Source organism: Canis lupus, chromosome 11 (assembly GCF_011100685.1).
Source record: "Canis lupus familiaris isolate Mischka breed German Shepherd chromosome 11, alternate assembly UU_Cfam_GSD_1.0, whole genome shotgun sequence".
Classification (NCBI taxonomy): Eukaryota; Metazoa; Chordata; class Mammalia; order Carnivora; family Canidae; genus Canis; species Canis lupus.
Window position 1 is genome coordinate 27704563 of NC_049232.1, and position 20977 is coordinate 27725539.

Here is a 20977-nt window from a genome sequence, read left to right on the forward strand (position 1 = left end):
GTAGCCTGGAGCCTTCTTCGTGGTAAGACTTCGCACTACCCTTTCAATTAGTTTTTAAACGATTTCGGTTTCCTATTTCCCTGCACACGAGCACACAAGCACCTGCCGAGGACTCCTCCACTCCGGAAGCAGGCCGGAGGAGGGATCCGCACTGCGGGGCTGAGAAAACGCGCACAAGATACGTCACTTCCGGCCACGAAGACGCGAGTAAACACGCAGGACGCAGCCAGACAAGATACGTCACTTCCGGCCACGAAGAAGCGAGTAAACACGCAGGACGCAGCCAGGGCCTTGGAATACCCTTCCTGCAGAAGCCGCGTTCTGACGTCGCCACGCGGCAGAGTCCCCAGAGGACCGCAGCAAAGCCTGTGGCGTGGTGGGACTCGTGCCGACACACCTTTGGGCGTAGTGCGTCAGTGCAGGCTGCTGCAAGGTGCCTTTGCACCTGTGCCTCCTCCCTGCTCCAACACATCCGCCCCGTGTTAGGAAGAGGGCGTTCCCATTTTAGGGAGCAAGAAGATACTGGAGCACGGCGCCAGTTTGGGCGCCGCTAAAGGTACTAGAGTCAGACCGGGGTCGTGAAACCTGTGGGAGACTCCCGTGACTTGCTAAGTACCACCACTACCTCCCACTGGTGCGTCAGCCCGCGGCGAGGGCCCGTGACCGACCGCAGGCTCAGCTGTCACGTGACCGCCGCGCCGGGCGCAACCTCGGAAACCGCCGGCCTCTAGGGGGCGTGTGCGTTTACCGCCTCTCTGCGCTCCCGGCCGCCTTGGCGCCTCGGCCGTTGGCGCATGCGCAGCAGAGTCCGGAAACGCCCGCTTTCTTGGGCTCTGGAGGACAACGTGAACCGCGAGCCGGCGGCCGAGGGGAGTTTTGCGGTCATCCCCGTCTCCCGCTCCGAGGGTCTCAGGAAGGGTGCGAGCGGCAGGGCTGTGTCGCCGGGGTTCGGGTCCCGGGTCCGGTGTTCTCTCCGGAGCTGGGGCTGGAGTGGAGAGCGCGAGCTGCAGGTGCGCGGTGGGGCTGTGTCGTGGTCCTCCCTTCCCGGCGCGCGCTCACACCGAGGACAACCGCAGCCAGTGTGAATACAAGTGGCCTGGTTCTTACATTCGTACCTACTGAGTTCAAGAGATACCTTACGTGTAGTGCATGGTTTCCGTACTCACTGCTTGGCGCTACGACTCCCCCGCCGCTGCCATCTCTAGACACATCTTCCAGCCTCATGATACTCGGTTTGATGGGACGGGACATCTTTGCCTCTCTTCAGCTTCACTGTTGAAACATGCTTCAAAAATCTCAAAAATATTTTCTTCTAGTTATTAGTTTTACGTTAATCGAACATATTTTTTCCCCTTGTAGTACCTTGGCATTCCCAACTAAACTATTCAAACCTGATTCTGGGGCAGCCCGGGGCGTGATCCTGGAGACTCGGGATCGAGTCCCACGTCGGGCTCCCTGCATGGAGCCTGCTTCTCCCTCTGCCTGTGTCCCTGCCTCTCATTCTCTCTCTGTGTCTCTATAAATAAATCTTAAAAAAAAAACAAAACAAAACATGATTCTTACAAGAATGAGAATGTGTATGTTTTTAAAGTAATTGCACCAAAGGTGGGGCTCACACCGAGGACCCTGAGATCAGGAGTCACATGCTCTACCGACTGAGCCAGACAGGCGCCCCAAGAACAGGAGTATATTAGGGACAGGAGGACCATTTCACATTGAAATTGTTTCCACTCCTGATATGCAACAGCAAAATTCCTGTTTGAGCAAAATCCAGATGAGGCTGTTTGGTCGTTTCAAAAGTCATGAAAAGTAATACTTTTAAAGAGAAGCTTAAAAATAAATCGCTGCCTGTTTGTCTTTACCTGAAGTTTAACTTTTAGAAAACACTTTTACTAACTAGTCTATCACATTGTGGAATGTATTTCTACTGAATGGATGAATGGCTCCTTTTTGTGAGATTTAAATATCAAATAGGTGGTTTATCTGACAGGTACAGATATTGGTATCCCTGTGCAAATGCTGTTGATAGGTCTGCAATTGACACCAAGTTTTTTTCACTCTGAACCAGGAAATAGGGGCACTTTGGCGACTCGGTTAAGCTACTGTTGTTCTCAACTCAGGTCTTGACTTCAGGTTGGTAAGTTCAGGCCTCATCTTCAGGTCCACGCTGAGTGTGGAGCCTGCTTAAAAAAGACAAAACAAAACAAAATTCCATGAAATAAAGCATTTAATGGACTTTGTCACATCAGGAGTTGTAAACAGATCTGCTTTTCCTTCATAGTTAAGCAAACTTAATTTTGAGGAATTGCTTTAAAAACTTCTACTAACAGAGTTTTAGTGATTTTTAAAAATCCCATCAATCTTTTTAAAAGATTTTATTTATTTATCCATGAGAGACAACAGGCAGAGGGAGAAGCAGTCTCCCTGTGGGGAGCTCGATGAGGGACTCCTCCCAGGACCCCGAGATCATGAACTGAGCTGAAGGCAGACAATCAACCACTGAGCCACCCAGGCGTCCCAGATTTTATTTCTTAAAGTAATGTCTACACCCAACATAGGGCTCAAACTTAAAACCTTAAGATCAAGAGTCTCCTGCTGTACTGAGTGAGCCAGTCAGCTGCCCCTCAAAGTCCAATCTGTGTCAGTAGTCACATAATTAAAAAAAAAAAAAAAAGATGTAGGGACACCTGGGTGGCTCAGTGGTTGAGCATCTGCTTTTGGCTCAGGATGTGATCCTGGAGTCCTGGGATGGAGCCCCTCATTGAGCTCCCCACAGGGAGGCTGCTTCTCCCTCTGCCTATGTCTCTGCTTCTCTCTCTGTGTGTCTCTCATAAATAAATAAATAAAATCCTTTTTAAAAATAAGAAAAATAAATTTTAAAAATTAAAAAATTAAGATGTAGGAAAATATATAGTGAAAAATCTGTTTTACATCCTTGCATCCTATTTGCTCAATTTCTAGTGAAACCCATCCCAAAGACAACTAGTTGGTAGTTTATGCATAGCCAAGGAAATTCAAATATACTTTTTTTTTATACTTTTTTTTTTTACACAGTGGCCTAATACACACATAATGTTCTTTTTTTTTTTTTTTTTAAGATTTTACTTATTTATTCATGAGAATACACAGAGAGGAGAGAGAAAGAGAGAGGGGGGCAGAGACACAGTCAGAGGGAGAAGCAGGCTCCATGCAGGGAGCCCGACGTGGGACTCGATCCAGGGTCTCCAGGATCAGGCCCTGGGCTGAAGGCGGCGCTAAACTGCTGAGCCACCAGGGCTGCCCACACATAATGTTCTTCATCCTGCTTTTTTCATTTAAAAAAATTTTGAGACCCATAAGAGTATACAATGTTATCACTTTTTGTATAGCTGGACAGAGTCCATGGTATGGATATACTATGTAGTTTTTGTTTGTTTTTGCCAGTGCCCTATTGATGGACATTTGGGATCTTTCCAGTCTTTTGTCCATATGAACAATGTTGTGATGAAAAAAGTTGTTTTGCAATTATGCAAATTTATGACAAAATATAAATTCCTAGAAGACCATTTCTGTGTCAAAAGTTATATTCATTTGAAATTTTGATAGATAAATGCCAAACTGCCTCCTGTAAAGATTGTGCTACTTTAATTTCCACTAGCAATGTATATATATTTCCCCATAGTCTCATCAACAACATATTAGCATACTTATTTCCTTTGATGATGTGTTAAGATTGTCATTGTATCACATAACAGTTTTAATTTTCATTTGCTTGGAAAATGAGCATCTTAAGAGCCATTTATATTCTCTTTTCTGGGAACTCAGTGCAAACCCTGTCTCATTTTTCTATTCATTTGTTTTAATAGTTTTTGACATACATTCTAGGGTTGCCTGGGTGGCTCAGTTGGTTAAGCATCTGCCTTTGGCTCAGGTCATGATCTCAGGGTCCTGGGACCGAGCCCCATGTCGGGCTCTCTGCTCAGCAGGGCATCTGCTTTTCCCTCTACCAAGTTTAATTTATTTGCTGCAATGGGGCTTATTTCAGTCTGAGCTTGCATCAGCTGTGGAAAAAGGGAGGTGTATTTGGCAAAAGAAAACAAATGAGACAGAGAAAAAAATACTTTAGTGGGTTCTAAAAATTCTAAAAGAACTGTAAAGCTATAAGGGGAAAGAAAGGAATCCAGTACTTTGACTTTATTTTGTTTTTTTTTTTCCCTAGATTAAGATAAATTTATAGGAAAATGGAAAAGCAGAAATTCTGATGTTTTGCTTTTGATTTTGCCAAGTTAAGTCAATTCCAGGAGTCCTCTTTTCAGAAAGGTAAGAAATTTATCTCAAAACGAATACATTATACCATATGCATTCTCATTTAGACTGCTGAAAAGCATCTCTAAAAAGCCAACTAAAAGAAGAATGCTTACCTGCCTAGTATTTAATTCAACTGAAAATGAATACCAGAAAGTCTCTTTTTAATCAAATAAAAATAATTTAAAAATTGAGGACTTTTGAAAGCAGTGATATTATAAGCAGTCTAAAAATAAAGGTCCTATAATAACCAAGTGGTTAATTTAACTACATAGCTTGATACTTTATCAGTTAGAAATCTCAAGAAGAGTCACGTCTGGGCAGCTCAGTCTGTTAAGTGTCTGATTTAAGATTCTCTCTCCTTCCCCCTCTGACCTTCCCCCTGCTTGTACATGCATGTGCTCTCTTTCTCTCCCTCTAAAAAGAAAAAGAAAAAAGAAACCTCAAGAAGAAAAAAAAAACTTGGAAATTTACAAGGTGATGTAGGGACCACTTGGAACCCCAGGGTCAGTATGAAGATTAGTTTAAACTTAAGACATTTGAGAATCAATAGGTGTAGAAAGAAGCCTTCTGAGAGTTTCCCTTATCTGACTAAAGCAGAAACTTCTGGGAAGTGGGGCTGCCAGAATTTCCCTCTTCAGTGAGAGTCTGTCCCCAGTAGAGAAACCAAGAGTAAACCTACCATAAATTCCTTTCCCAGAGGAGATTCATGGCCATGAAAAGGAAGGAAAGACCACTCCACCAGCATAAACATTATTACAAATGTTCTTTTCAAATTGTTTTTTTAAAAAACTGATTTGTTTTTCCTGAGTAAATCTATTTATTGTTCCCATAGAAACCATTTTTCCCTACTAAATTAGGTGTATAAGCCTCTGACTAACTGTTTCAATGAGCTAGGTTCTTTTGTAAATACCATATGTATATAAGTAAATCATTTTTTCCTGTTAATGGCTTTTTATTAGACCCCAGTTATGGAACTTAAAAGATAAAAAGTTTTCCTCCCCAACAGTAGTCAAAGAGACAGCAGTTTTTTCAGTGAGAAAAAGAAAATGGATGGTGGTGGTGGGGAGCCTCGTTTTCCAAAATGAGAAAATCCAAATGGATAATAAACATTAAAAGGCTTTCAATTTTATAAATATCCAGAAAATGCAAATTTAAATCACCTCTCTGGTTGACAAATGTTAAGAATCTGACAATAACCAATGTTGGCAAGAATGATGAACAACAGGAACACTGAGAGAGAGAGAATGTAAATCAATGCAACAACTCTATAAATAGTTTGACATTTTCTAAAAAATTGAAGATACAGATACTCTATGACCAGCACTTTCACTCCCAGCTCTACACTAATCCTTGCTACTCAAGAATGGACTGTAGACCAAAACCCCCAGTATTTCCTAGCAGTTTCTTAGAAATCGACATTTCTGGGCCTTACTACTGACCTTATGAATGAAACTCTGTACCTGTGCCCCATGGATAGGAGTGTTCCTGATAGCCCCAAACAAATAGTGCCTTTATCTATGAACATAAGAAAGTATACTACATTCATACAACAGAAAAGGAACAAATTACAGTTAAATCCAACGTGGATAAATATCACAATGTTGAGAGAAAGTAATAAAACAGAAAATGCATGGGGTTTGAGTCTACATACATAATCTTCAGTTACATTTAGAAGCAAAATGCACTGTTTCAGTATGCACATTAATGTAATGATACTAAAAGTGGGGATAAGTAAAGCAAGAAAGTGATTCCTAAGAAAATAAGGGTGGAATTTATCTCCAAAGGAGAGAGATAGTTGTGTGCTACAGAATATATGGTATATATATGGTATATATGTTGTATAGTGTCTAAAGGGTTTCTATTTAAAAAAAAATTAAATGGTATATAATCTGTACAGTTTTCAGTATATGTGTTTTATTTCACATTAGATAAATAAATGCTGAAGACTTATTTCCAACCAATACATGGATGGCTGCCAATGAGAAAAGCAAGCAGCAGAAAGTATCAGCAAAGTAACTTGGCACTGGATAAACCAGAAAGAGAAAAACCAAGATCTCTTAGTATGTGTTTTATTCAAAATAAGATCTGTTTTTGTTTTGTTTTTTTGTTTTTCCACCTGGGTAAGGCTATCTTTATTTTTCATCAGGGAAGTTTGGGCACACAGACCTGAAGAGCAGATGTGCTTTAGTAGGACAGGTAGAGGGAAGCAGCAGAATGTGAGGAGGCTGCAGACCATGCCAAGGTGGAGGAGGAGGTAGGGATGGTGGATGCTGCGGAGGAGTGGGGGTTTGGGGGTAGCAGAAGGTGGTGGTGGTAGATGGACACACACACAGGACACAGCACTTAGGGACTAAAGAGTAGGGCATACCCCAGAAGTCCAGCTTGTCCCTCTTCCTTCTTCCCTTCGTCCTGCCCCCTGTCCACCCCTTTGCCTTTGACCCCAGACTCAGACAGGAGAAGCAGTTCAAAAACACTTTTTTGAGTCAAACATAAAGGGAAAGGGTGGCCCATGTTGGAACAATCAAAGGAATATCCCAAAAATTGAGTTAAGGAAGATTTGGCCACTAGGGTATCTACATAGGAAGTTAGGCAAGGTGAAGAATACCCAGGAAGAAAACAATTAACATCACTTATGCTTCCTGTAGCATTCACACCTAGTTCTGACGTTCATGCAGTGGCCTGGAGGCCTCTTATTATCATGGCCTTGAGGGAGGTTGGTGAATATATTATTTTATTCTGGAGAAAGTTCCTTTCTATGTAAAACAGAATATGCAAGATAAATAAAGCTCAAATTGTTGAAAATAAACCTCACTTGAAAGAAAAATCCCAGAAATTCCTAAGAATGTGTCCAAATGTTAATAGAAGATAACAGGAGCTAAGAAATCCTTGGATTCATGGTCACTTCAGAATATGCTTTGGAATACAACTCACTATTAAGAAGGCTGGGCTTAGGGCAGCCCAGGTGGCTCAGCGGTTTAGCACCGCCTTCAGTCCAGAGTGTGATCCTGGAGACCCAGGATTGAGTCCCCTGCATGGATCCTGCTTCTCTCTCTCTGCCTCTCTCTGTGTGTCTCTCATGAATTAATAAACAAAATCTTAAAAAAAAAAAAAAAAGAAGGCTGGGCTTAAAATTATAACCAGGACTTTAAGAAAGTAGGCAAGAGCAGAGGACAATAAATTTAAGATGGACTTTGAGAAAGAAGTGATGAAGAAATCTGGAAAATGTTACAAATCTGGGAAGATAAAACATAAGAAATCACTACAATTTATAGAACCATTCCAGCTGCCGTAGCAAAATACCACCGATTAGCTAATGTAAAAAACAACAGAAATTTATTTCTCACAGTTCTAGAGATTGGGAAATCCAAGGTCAAGGTGCTAAAATGCCCCCTCATGACCTAAGCACTTCCCAAAGTGCTGCCCTGCCTCCTAATACCATCACATCAGGCATTAGGATTTCAACATAGGAACTTTTAGGGGAAACGCAAACATTCAGACCACAGCATCAGTGAAACAAAAGTTATTAAAGAGACCATCAAATGTGAGCTCTTCAAATGCAGGGAGTCGGGCGGGGTGTGGGAGAGATTGAGGCTTTGGAAAATAGAGCAGTTTCTACAGAGAGTAGAGAATTGGGATGAGCCAGTCACATTAGGCTGAGTAAAACCTTAAATGTATGGAGGAGATCTCCAAAAGAAAAGAACAAATCTGTTGATTACAAAGAGAATGGCAAAGAGAGTTGGAACAGTTATCTTGAGGAAGTGAATTCTGAAAGCTGAGGACAAAAGTAATGGAAAAACTTAATGCATACACTGAAATAGGCAGTAGAGAATCAGGACCCAAGCTCTGGAAAACAGGAGGACAGAAATGCTTCACTAGGCAAGATAAGTAAAGTGGTATCAGCCACTCACAAATCATAGATGGTAGATATAAGTTGGAAGATCACAGAAGGAAGTTGGAAGAGTAATCCTGTTCATTGCAATTATTTGAAGCTTACCTAGAAACAAACTCTAATGCAGAGAATTAAGAAACAAAAACAAATTTTATGTGATAGGTTGAGTAGCATATCTCCCAAATGTATTTCCATTATTTGGAAATAGGGTCTTTGCAGATGCAGTCAGGTTAAAATGAGGTTATGGTGGATTAGGACAACTGGTGTCCCTCTTACAAGAGGGAAATTTGTACAGAGACATACACAGAGAGAATATGTGGTCATGTGAAGACAGGTAGAGTTTGGATTGATGCTGTTATATGCCAAGAATGCCAAAATTTGCCAGCAACCACCAGAAGCTAGAAGAGGCAAGGAAGGATTCTTCCCTAGAGCCTCCAGAGGTGGTGTGGCTTTACCACTCCCTCGATTTTGGACTTCTAGCCTCCAGACCTGTGAAAATAAATTTCTGTTGTTTTAAGCCAGCCAGCTTGTAGTAATTAACTACAAAGCCCCAGGAAACTAATGCACCCTAGAATCAGATAGCAGATTTTGAACAGAATGAGAAAGGCCAGGAACAGTTAGTTGAAGAAGATGTAAAACAGTGTAAGTAGAGAATTCAACATCTGGAATACAGATACAAAGCAAGAAGTTATAGAAAGAGAATATTGCCATTCTGTAACACAAAGTGCACTATAATTCAATCCTTGTCTATTACATTCAAAGAACTGTTGCTGAAGAGAAGAAAAACATCTTACTAAGTAATCAAGTTACCAGAATTGACATCTCCCACATTGTGCAATCAAGAGGCAGTTACACACAGTTCAGTTCATGATCCTGCCATCATCTGTGTCATGTTGCACCTTTTAGTTAATCTTTGTAAAACACAAATTCCTTATCTAAAAAAATGGTAAAAGGTGTTAATTACCTAATGTGGTACAGGCTTTGTAAAGCACCCATCATACAGCAGGCACTCAAATTAGCTCACTTCCTTTTTCCTTACCCCAATGTAAGATGATAAAATGCTACTTGATAAGACTTCACTGGTGCTGTGCTTCCAAAATGTACATGCCAGAAAGTGTATTACTCTGACATTTACGTTCCTGTCTTATTTCCCTCATGAGACTGTGGCAGTCTGAAGGGTAGAGGGGTGAACTTATCCAAATATATTTTCTAATTTCCCACTCTTAGTGACACACCAAAACATGGACCAAACTGGGCACTGTAAACACTTGACTTGTTGAAGGCATAAATGAAAGAAAAAAATAGACATTTTTTTTTAAAGAAAAAGAACAAGCTGATAAAACCTACTGTTGTAATGAACAATATACTGAGGTTTTTAGAATTGATTCAGAACGATTCCTTTCTCCCCCTGCTCCGCTCTACTCCATCACCACAAAGATGAAATCAATTTGTATTTATTCTTTAAACAGTAAAGTATAATGGAGGGACAGGCTCACAGGTTAGGTTTTAAATTTTTTTTTCTTTAAGATTTTTATTTATTTGGGAGAGAGAAAGCACAAGGGAGAGGGGAAGGACGGACAGAGAGGGACAGGACAAGCAGACTCCCCGCTGAGCAGGGAGCCTAATGAGGGCTCCATCCCAGGACCCTGGGATCATGATCTGAGCTGAAGGCAGATGTTTAACTAACTGAGCCATTCAGGTGTCCCATTTCTGTTTTTTTGTTTTGTTTGTTTGTTTTTTTTTTTTAATTAAAATCTTTTCAGAAGTCTCTATAGATGCTTAATTTTTTCGGTTAGTAACTGCTATCTTGATGGAAGCAGGTGGGAAGGCTCATGGGGAAGCAGGATCCTGAGTAAGAAAGGATTTTAGGGAAGACTTGGCTTAAATTTTGTCAGGAGGGGGGAAAAGAAAATGGGTCATTTTACCCAATGATGTTTTCTAAAAGCTGCCATCCAGCGTTCATTTCTGAGAATATTTCCTGACATACTACTCTGGTTCTCTATCCCTTTTTTTGCCTTTCTTTTTTTATTTTTTTATTTTTATTTTTATTTTTATTTTTTTTAAAGATTTTATTTATTGACTCATAGACACAGAGAGAAAGAGGCAGAGACACAGGCAGAGGGAAAAGCAGGCTCCATGCAGAGAGCCTGACGTGGGACTCGATCCCGGGTCCCCAGGACCACACCCCAGGCTGCAGGCGGCGCCAAACCGCCGCGCCACCAGGGCTGCCTGCCTTTCTTTTTTTAAATTCAATTAGTCAATTTAAATAAATTCAATTAGTACATCATTAGTTTCACATGTTACCAAGGATTTTTATTGATGTTTTATAGTTATGCATCAAATTCTAAGACAATTTGGTTACCAAAAGGAACACAGTTTTAGAAAGAAAAATATGTTTTTCAATTGTTTTCATCACATGCATATAGTACTGCCAAAACAGGACTTTGGAATAATAACCGTGGAATAATATTTCTGAAGGAAATGATTTAATACTGAACTGATGTAATAGCAGTTGAAAAAAGGTAACTCAGGTTATCTTATCCATCCTTACTGTTAGTAAATGTTACCTACAGTTTTTATTGGAGAGAGGGTGAGAAGAACCATTTATTGTATATTAGCAGTGTGTCAAACTCTACAAACATTATCTCATAATAAGTCTTAAAACAATCTCTTGAGTTAAGTATTCTTTTTTCCCTCATCTTAACTGAGGTATAATTTTTTTAAAAATCTTTTATTTTTTAAGATTTTATTTATTTATTCATGATAGTCACAGAGAGAGAGAGAGAGAGAGGCAGAGACACAGGCAGAGGGAGAAGCAGGCTCCATGCAGGGAGCCCGATGTGGGATTCGATCCCGGGTCTCCAGGATCATGCCCTGGGCCAAAGGCAGGTGCCAAACCGCTGCGCCACCCAGGGATCCCTTAACTGAGGTATAATTGACAAAGCAAATTTGAGTTCAATAGTCCTAACACAATTTTTACATGGGAGAAATTGAGGTGAAGTAACTGGCCTTTTATCAAAAAACAGCTTGACTGAAGAACCATTATCCATCATACAGTCAGTGCTTATACCACAAATGCCTGGCAGACCTTTTGAAATTCAGGAGAAGGCTTACAAACCCCTTTTACTGCTTTCATAAACTGTTCAAATGCCTAAGCAACTCTAGAAACCACTACAGTAAAAGGAACCTCTAAACTCCCACATTGGTCTGCAGGATTATTCCCTTGAAACCAATTGTACTTTTGAGACCTGAACCAAAATCTACAAAATTCTAAGTTAAAAACACTAGGGTGGTTTTATACTTGAATTTTACTAAAATTCATAAAAATATATGAAATTTTAAAAATTAGACTTTAATTGTAATACATTCAACTAAAACCCCATGTTTTACATTGCATTTACTTAAGCCTTTAGCTGTTCCATATTACTTCAGGAATGCAAATTCTTGCATGGAATCAACCAAATGTACTATGTCTCCAGATCTCAATTTTGCCTTGTGTATAAACTGGATTAATCACAGTAGAGAAAACACAAGAACATACAGTTTTTTTTTTTTTTTTTTTAATTAAAGCAAAAAGAGGCACCTAGATGGCTCAGTCAGTTAAGTGTCATGATTCCAGGGTCCTGGGATCCATCCCGAGTCCCACGTTGAGGGGAGACTGCTTCTCCCTCTCCTCTGCCATTCCCTCCTGCTTGTGTGCATTCTCTCTCTCTCTCTCTCTCTCTCTCTCTGTTAAATAAATTTAAAAAATTTTAAAGCAAAAAGTTAATTTTTAAAAATTAAAACAAAATATTAAATTTCCTAGATCTATTACCTAACGTATTTAATCAGCTTTTGAAATTTGACAGGAATAAATATTTTAGAGAACCAGTATGATTCCTCAATTAATCATTTAGCAAAGAAAAGGTAACTTGTTGATTTGATATCTATCTTTCTAAAACCTGACCTGCTTTTTTTAGGTAAGATTATTTTTCTTGGGGCTCCTGAATGGCTCAGTTGGTGGGCGTCTGCCTTTGGCTCAGGTCATGATCCCAGGGTCCTAGAATCCAGCCCTGTGTTGGGCTCCGTGCTCCGTGGGAAGCCTGCTTCTCCTCCCTTTACTGCTCCTCCTGTTTGTGGTCCCTCTCTGTCAAATAACTAAAATTAAAAAAATGATTATTTTTCTTGAATCCCTAAAACAATTCTACAAAGTTTGTAATTATTGTGTGAATTTCAGGCAAACTACTATTGCAAATAACCCCAAATTTTAGGATGCTCAGCACAATAAATTTTTGTTTGTTCTTCACGTCACAGCCTAACATGGATTGGTGGGGGCTATGCTCCATGCATTCATTTAAGGAATGAGGCTCCTCTGTCAGGTACTCCACCACCTCTAAGGCAGGTAAAACTCTTTTTTCTTTTTTATTTTTTTTTAAGATTTTATTTATTTGTTCACGAGAGACAGAGAGAGAGATAGAGGCAGAGAAAGAAGCAGGCTCCATGCAGGGAGCCCAACATGGGACTTGATCCCCGGTCTCCAGGATCACACCCTGGGCTGAAGGCGGCGCTAAACCGCTGAGCTACCAGGGCCGCCCAGGTAAAATTCTTTAAATCCCAGTTTTCCCCCTTTAGGAGTCTGGTATCGGAGCCAAGCTTTTTATCTATTCCTTGCCTGTGGCTTGTTCTTACCAACTCAGACTTAAATTTCTCTTCTTGATCCTAAGATGTGTTTTTGTAAAGTTGACTCTAATATAATTTAATTCAGGGGCACCTGGGTGGCTCAGTTTGTTAAGTGTTCATCTCTTGGTTTTGACTCCCAGATGTGGGATTGAGCCCTGCATCAGGCTCTGTGCTCATGCTAAGTCCGCTTCAGATTCTTTCTCCCTCTTCCTCTTCCTCTCCCTGTGCCCCTTGCCCTGCTCATGTGCATGCATTCTCTCTCTCAAATAAATGAGTGAATAGATAAATAAAATCTTTAAAATAATTTAATTCGTAGGATATTAAGTATCAGACGTAGTCATTCACACTGGTGAGTTATCTTTTTGGCTAAATAAATCCATAAATACATTCAGGCAAAATATTCAGAAATGAATTCTTCATGTTTCATACATTTTTATGAATTGAAGCTTCATGATGTTACTTTTGAAAATTTAAAATGTATATAGACATATCTGTATATATGTATCTTAATTGATTGACAAGTTGGTAGTTGTTTTTCGGACCTTAAGTATAAGTGCATACACACATTTATTTTTATTTTTTATTTTATTATTTTTATTATTTATGCAAGAGTGAGAGAGCACAAGCAGGGGGAGCGGCAGAGGGAGAGGGAGAAACAGGTTCCCCAGTGAGCAGGGAGCCTGATGTAGGGCTCCATCCCAGGTCCCTGGGATCATCATCTGAGCCAAAGGCAGACACTTAGCCAACCGAGTCATCCAGGCATCTCACATATTTATTTTTAATTTAAGAAACTATAACATTTGTAGCATTATAAGCTCCTTATTTTTAAAATTATTTATTTTTATTCATGTTTTTTTTTTTAAAGACTGTATTTATTCATGAGAGACACAGAGAGAGACAGAGAGAGAGAGAGGCAGAGACATAGGCAGAGGGAGAAGCAGGCTCCATGCAGGGAGCCCGATGTGGGACTTGATTACGAAACTCCGGGATCACGCCCTGAGCCAAAGGCAGATGCTCAACAGTTGAGCCACTCAGGTGTTCCAGTTTTTTAATTTTTTAAATTTATTTTTTATAAGCTCTCTTCAGAGAGGAAAAGTATTTTATCTGCAAAACAGAGACTACATGTTAAAACAGAGTTGCTTTCATTAGTACATATTCAAATTGTACTATTTACTTAATAGCTCCTGCTACCCTAAGGCTCTATTTCAAATACAAACAAATTCTGTATCCCTTGGCCTTTAATTTACACTTCCTTTGAATAGTGTGAAATTACCTTATTGTTTTATATTTCCAGTTACTGAAAAGTTAGATTTGGGGCAGTAAAGTGTTAAATTCATCAAAACACATCTGGGGAGCAGTCTTAGGTCCACTTGACATGGAAAGATGGCTTCCATTGGAGTACAAATCTTTTTTTAGGGAGTAGCCAGGTACTCTGAATGCATCCTTTCTGTGGTATGCCCTCCTAATGGCTATGGGCTGTTGGTGATATTGCATGAGACAATTTGGTAGAAGATTCCTGCACCACATAGTTCCTGGCATCCCCAGAAGAAAATCTGGAAGCTTGAATCAGTACAGGGTAGTTTTAAGTTAACAGCAGCATAAGAGGTTGCTGAGGTTTATTTGGGCATTCATTTTTCCAAAGCCATGTTTTTACCATGGTTACATTTTTACTACATGGTCCATTGGATGTGGCTGGCCTGTACTTGGTGATTATCATAGGAACCCAGTAAGGCAGTATTAACTCTTAGACCTCAGCGAGTCCTGCACTTTAGTGTCCCCCACATATCACAAACACTAAACTGCTAAGACCTACAGGAGAGGGGGGAAGAGTTCTTTTCTTTCTGTCCATCTTAGGTTCTCTGGCTGGAACCGTGTGAATTAGACTGATGAAAGACAGACTAACAAGACAAAAAAAGCAAGTTTATTAATATGAGAATTGCGTATATATGTGGTAGTACTCAGAGGTAAGCAACTCAAAGGAATGTTTAGAATTTGGTCTTATATAGCATCTTTTTAAAATTTTATTTTATTTTATTTTAATAATCTCTACATTCAATGTGGGGCTCAAACTCATGACCCTGAGATGAGGAGTTGCATGCTCTTCTGCCTGAAACAGCCAGGCGTCCCATGGCTTCTATAGCATTTTAACAAAAGAACAATAAATGTTTAGAGAAGTGATAAGACAAAGGAAAGGTCTTTGAGTTTCTAGGAGGGAATTGTGGGAAAGCAAATAAATGGGGGAACATAAAATTAGTAAAATTTGCTATGGAGATTCCTTTGGTGCAGTCTCTGGGCTGGTAAGGGTCTAGAGTTGTCTCTGGTAGTTAACTTCTTTTTGGTGGATAGAAGAGGGGGAACATCTTTATGAGTTTATTTCCTGCTTTTAGGCAAAAAGGGGGAGGGAAGAAAGCTTTTTTTTTTTAGGGGATCCCTGGGTGGCTCAGTGGTTTAGTGCCTGCCTTCAGCCCATGGCGTGATCCTGGAGTCCCTGGATCGAGTCCCACGTTGGGCTCCCTGCATGGAGCCTGCTTCTCCCTCTGCCTGTGTCTCTGCCTCTCTCTCTGTGTCTCTCATGAATAAATAAATAAAATTAAAAAAAAAAAAAGCTTTTTTTATACTTCAGTTGCCTTCAGCTCAAAATAATTCTGATGCCAAAATGGTATATTTTGGGGTGGTATATTCTGCTACCCTGCAGGTCTCAGGTAGATAAACACTTCACGACATCTCTTGTTCTGTGTCCTCAAAAGAAAATGTGACTGCATCCAGGGGTGTCTGGGTGACTCGGTCACTTAAACAACCAACTCTTGATTTCGGCTCAGATCATAATCTCAGGGTCATGAGAGCTAGCCCTGCCTCTGGCTCTGTGCTCAATGGGAAGTCTGTTTGAGAGTCTTTCCCTCTGCTCCTTCCCTCTGCCCCTGCTCGCTTGTGTGCTTGCTCACTCTCTCACTCTAAAATAAATAAATAAATCTTAGAGAAAAAAAAGAAAGAAAACGTGACTACATCCAGATGCTCTGCTGGCTCCCCAGTTGTACATGGCCAACATCAGAGATGGATACCGCTGCAGGGAGTAGAGAGTTTTTGAGTAGCAGAAGCACTTAAGTGGGATATCATAACAAGTTACATTTTTTTGCCAAATCTTTTCAGATAGCATGAATGCAAACCATTCTTACATCACACTTATCGTTTCCTAGTAGTGTGGAGCATCAGCTTCTTGCTTCTCTTCATATTTCAACAAGTGGTTCCAGAATTTTTTAAAAAGATTTTATTTATTTATTCATGAGAGACACAGAGCAAGAGAGAAGCAGAGGGAGAAGGAGGCTCCCCACAGGAAGCCCCATGCAGGACTTGATCCTGGATCCTGGGATCACACCCTGAGCCGAAGGCAGACACTCAACTGTTGAGCCACCCAGGCATCACCAAGCGGTTCCAGAATTACTCATGAATTAGTTTAGCACAGTATTTGCAACAGCTGTGAAAACATTTATTCATATTAGCTATAAAGTCCTACAGATGTATACCAAATTCCAATATACATGAAATATGCTGTTAATATTGTCAACTGGATGAAAAAAAAATTGGCAACTAGGTGGACACTGAATGCTAAAATCATGTTAAGTTTATCTATCTATCATCTATGTTAGAGAGAGAGTACGTGCAAGCAGGGGGATGTAGAGAGAATCTGAAGCAGACTCCATGCTGAGCAGCTTAAACTGAGCTGAAACCAAAAGTAAGATGCTCAACTGACTGAATCACCCAGGCATCCTGTTAATTTTATTTTTTATAACAATATTTAATCAGATTTAATTTTACCAAAAATAAGATTGTTCAGCTTTAAATAATTTGGCTTAAAATCTTTACATTCTTTAATTATAACATTTTGCCTTTTGATTTTAGAAGATAATTCTGAATACTTTAGAAGAAAAATAACTTCAAAACATGTGAAAGTAACTTTATATTTATTACTCATTGCTGTTCTTACACTCATGTCATCCTATCTCCTAAGTAGAGTTAGAACCCTGATATTGAAAAAAAAATAAGAAAATAAGAAAGAGGGCAGCCCCGGTGGCTCAGCGGTTTAGTGCCGCCTTCAGCCCAGGGCCTGATCCTGTAGACCTGGGATCCAGTCCCATGTCAGGCTCCCTGCATGGAGCCTGCTTCTGTCTCTGCCTGTGTCTCTGCCTCTCTCTCAATCTCTGTCTCTCATGAATAAATAAATAAAATCTTAAAAAAAATCTTAACTCTTTAAAAAAAATAAAATAAGAAAGAACCCTGATATTGTACACCTTATTAGAAATATTCCCCATTGTGTGCTAGTGTAGGAAAAATTCAGTTTTGTGAGTTTGTAAATCATTATTTTTGCCTTTTATCCAGGAAAATCATGTTCCCTTTATCTTCAGTATGCCCTTCAAAACTAAGGAAACATATGGGTGTAGAGACTACAGAGGTTTTCAAAAAAGCTGAAATGAGAGTTTTGTAGCATTGAAATGGAGTCGTTTCACCAAAGTATAACTTGAAATAGGAAGTAGTAATTAGACTCTGCGCAGATCTGTTGACTAACTTTTTTTTTTTTTTTTTTTTTAAGATTTTATGTATTTAGGGGATCCCTGGGTGGCGCAGCGGTTTGGTGCCTGCCTCTAGCCCAGGGCGCGATCCTGGAGACCCAGGATCGAATCCCACGTCGGGCTCCCTGTGCATGGAGCCTGCTTCTCCCTCTGCCTATGTCTCTGCCTCTCTCTCTCTCTCTCTCTCTCTGTGACTATCATAAAAAAAAAAAAAAGATTTTATGTATTTATTCATGAGAGACACAGAGAGACAGAGGCAGAGACACAGGCGGAGGGAGAATCCCACAGGGACTGGCAGTTGAGACATTGTCAGGCAATTACGAAAATTCATTTTACTTTTTTTTTTTTAAAGATTTTATTTATTTATTCATAGAGACACAGAGAGAGAAAGGCAGAGACACAGGCAGAGGGAGAAGCAGGCTCCATGCAGAGAGCCTGACGTGGGACTCGATCCCGGATCTCCAGGATCACACCCTGGGCTGCAGGCGGCGCTAAACTGCTGCGCCACCGGGGCTGCCCTCATTTTACTTTTGCTGAACACTGGCATGTGGTGCCACCTGCCTCTGGCAGCACAAAAGTCCTGAATTTGACACCTTGCAGGGCTGGCATTTGAAGTGCAAAACCAAAGGCCGCAACACTTGACTTGGATACAGTGAATGGAACCAGAATGCACCTGCACTTAACAGTTTTCTCAGTATCCTGAGTCTCCAGGATCAGGACCTTCATCAGCAACTACTCTAGAACTCATTCATTTGTGGAAATCCCTGGGCCTTTTTCCACCTCACCTTTCTAGTAGGCTATTTTTCAGGCTCCACTTGTCCTGACAGAACATCCTCCATACAAGTGCTTTAGGAGAGGGCATTTGCCCTCTCCTAAACTTAAAACATGGCCATTGCTGACCTGCCCCCTTGTAAGTGGTCTGAATGAGGATATATAAGCCCACCTATGACCTTACTACTTTCCAGATGCTGCAGAGTCCCCAGGGCTGACAGAGACTTGCCATGTGACACAATCTCTCCATTCCAGAACTCCGAGGCTAGTGATACCTGCAGTTGGTGGGTCAGAGCTCAAACCTCTGATGTCACTGCTTTGGAAGGTTCCAGAAAACCTGTGGAAACATGTTTACTCAGTGGAAGTGTGTTGACTCCAGCTGGTTCCTACCCTAGAGGAATCACACAGGTGAGTAGGCATCATTTCCAATTTGTATCATCTAGCTATAAGAGGACTGGTTGGTCCAACAAGGAAGCAGGATGCTTCAGTGTCTGTGGCTTTAGTTCAGGTGGTGCATGGAGGAAGCCTGAATAACTTAGGTCAGAGGACACCTGGGTGGCCAGTGGTTGAGCATCTGTCTGGCTCAGGGTGTGATCCCAGGGTCCTGGAATCAAGTCCCGCATCCAGTGCCCCACAAGGAGCCTGCTTCTCCCTCCACCTATGTCTCTGCCTCTCTTGTGTGTGTCTCATGAATAAATTAAAAAAATATTTTAAAAAATTAAAAAAAACTTAAGTCGGATTATCAGTTGGCCAAAGTTGACTTGATAGGAGCTAGCCTAATGATGGTTACTTTCCCCAGGTGATGCAGGGTCATGTGAGGTGCCTCAAACCCAGCAGTTCTCGTGAAGCCCTAAAAAGTTAGGAGCATTGGCATCCAGGTCTTTCTGGCCACATGTGGGCAATCTGCTGCCACCTTAGTGGAAAAAAATTCTCTCAGGTTGAACCCTCAGTACTATACCACCTTTCTCCTGCTATTTTCCCCTCCAAGGTCCAGCCATACAAGCCCAAGTAACCATCCTTCTTTTTTTTTTTTTTTAAGATTTTATTTATTTATTCATGAGAGACAGGCAGAGGGAGAAGCAGGCTCCATGCAGGGAGACCCGATCCCGGGTCTCCAGGATCAGGCCCTGGGCTGAAGGTGGTACTAAACCGCTGAGCCACCTGGGCTGCCCATACCCATCCTTCTTGGCTTCTTTGGCTGGTGGAGGGTCTGGAACCAGGCAGCCAGGAGGTGCTGAGATGTTTCCTCTTGTGTTTGCTGTGATATGCCCATTGTCACCTTGAGTGAGTGTGGACGCTGACAGCCCACCTATGCCTGTTGGGTTTTCAGTCCCTAAGCTTGTAGGTCTCTGAAGAACCAGAGTTGGCAGCCCTGTCCAGTGGAGTATTGGTGCATGCAGATATCACTAGATGCCAGACTAAGCCCTGTCCCACACCCCAATGGGATCCTCTTTTTCTGAAACCACCATTCCCAGAGAGTGAGTTCCTCCAGGATATTCCCCAGACCTTGTGGCCGGCTTTTCCACTTTTCTCTTCTGGGTTAATATTTCACAGTGCCTGCAGCCAAAATATCTCACTACCAGGAGGACCTTCATCAGCAACTACTCTATAACTCTTATTCATTTGTGGAAATCCATGGGCCTTTTTCCACCTCACCTTTCTAGTAGGCTATTTCTCAGGCAAAAGACAGCACATGCCTCGTACCTATAAAAATGGATCACCCCTTTGGCCCTGAAGACGACATATGTATTAATTGACTCCATCTTTTTTAGACCTAAGCCCTTGAGCTCAGATTGTTCTTTCCTCAAGATCCTTGATTACCAACCCATAATAAATCTAGAGGAACTAATCCACCTTTCCTTTTCCAAGGTAGAAGTTTCTTGGCATTCTTTCCTAAAGCTACTTTGTTAAAACACATTTCAAAATAAGGTATACATTTTCCTTTGGTATTTAGGTTTAGCAATTTTATCAAACAATATTTTTCTCTTTGAGCTGCCCTGGCATTATGCATTTCTGAACCAAACAATCCATATTTGATTTTTATATCACAAGAATGGGTTTGGAATTAGCTACAATGGAAGACCACCTCAAAGCCTGTCCTGTTTGAACTCTCCTGCTTGGACCTCAGCTGCTGCAGCAAGGAAGCCTAAATAAGGCTGAGTCTAGGAGCTCTGAAGCCTATGGACAACAGCTCTAGCTGAGCTTCCGGTTGGCATCTGCCAACAGCTTTGAGCTTTGGGAGTAAGATTATTTGGAACTTCTTTCTTCTGCACCTCACCAAATGGAGTTCTTTTCAAGATATAGTCCATGAGTGAGGTTTGGAACTTTTTAAAAAAGATTTTATTGGGGATCCCTGGGTGGCTCAGTGGTTTGGCACCTGCCTTCAGCCCAGGGCATGATCCTATAGTCCTGGGATCAAGTCCTGAGTCGGGCTCCTTGTATGGAGCCTGCTTCCTCCTCTGCCTCTCTTTCTCTCTCTCTCTCCCCCTCTCTCTGTCTCTCATGAATAAATGAATAAAATTTTTTTAAAAAAGATTTTATTCATTTATTTGAGTGTGTGTGTGTGAGAAAGAGAGAGAGAGAGAGAGAGAGAGTACAAGCAGTGTGAAGGGCAGAGAGAGAAGCAGACTTCCTGCTGAGTAGGGAGCCTGATGCAGGGCTCAATCCTGAGACTCTGGGGTCATGACCTGAGCCAAAGGCAGACACTCAAACAACTGAGCCACCCAAGTGCCCTCATGAGTGAGGTTTGGAAAAAACAGCTATTAGTTGATAATGTTGCAGTAGGATGGGAATAGAATGGCAAGGG

General features: G+C 41.2%; 1 long non-coding RNA gene across 7 annotated transcripts; it reads left to right on the plus strand.

Annotated features, from left to right (window-relative positions):
• Nucleotides 1-227: 227 nt before the first annotated feature.
• LOC119873907 lies at nucleotides 228-20615 on the plus strand. 7 transcript variants are annotated; one of them, XR_005366738.1, is made up of 7 exons: nucleotides 228-1010; nucleotides 4199-4299; nucleotides 6216-6347; nucleotides 6434-6541; nucleotides 12470-12557; nucleotides 18366-18579; nucleotides 19726-20039. It is a non-coding gene; the product is annotated as an uncharacterized LOC119873907 (long non-coding RNA). The 7 variants fall into 7 exon arrangements; XR_005366741.1 differs by lacking the exon at nucleotides 12470-12557 and adding an exon at nucleotides 14690-14799 and having other exon boundaries at nucleotides 18427-18579; XR_005366739.1 differs by having other exon boundaries at nucleotides 229-1010; nucleotides 18427-18579.
• The last annotated feature ends 362 nt before the right edge of the window (nucleotides 20616-20977 follow it).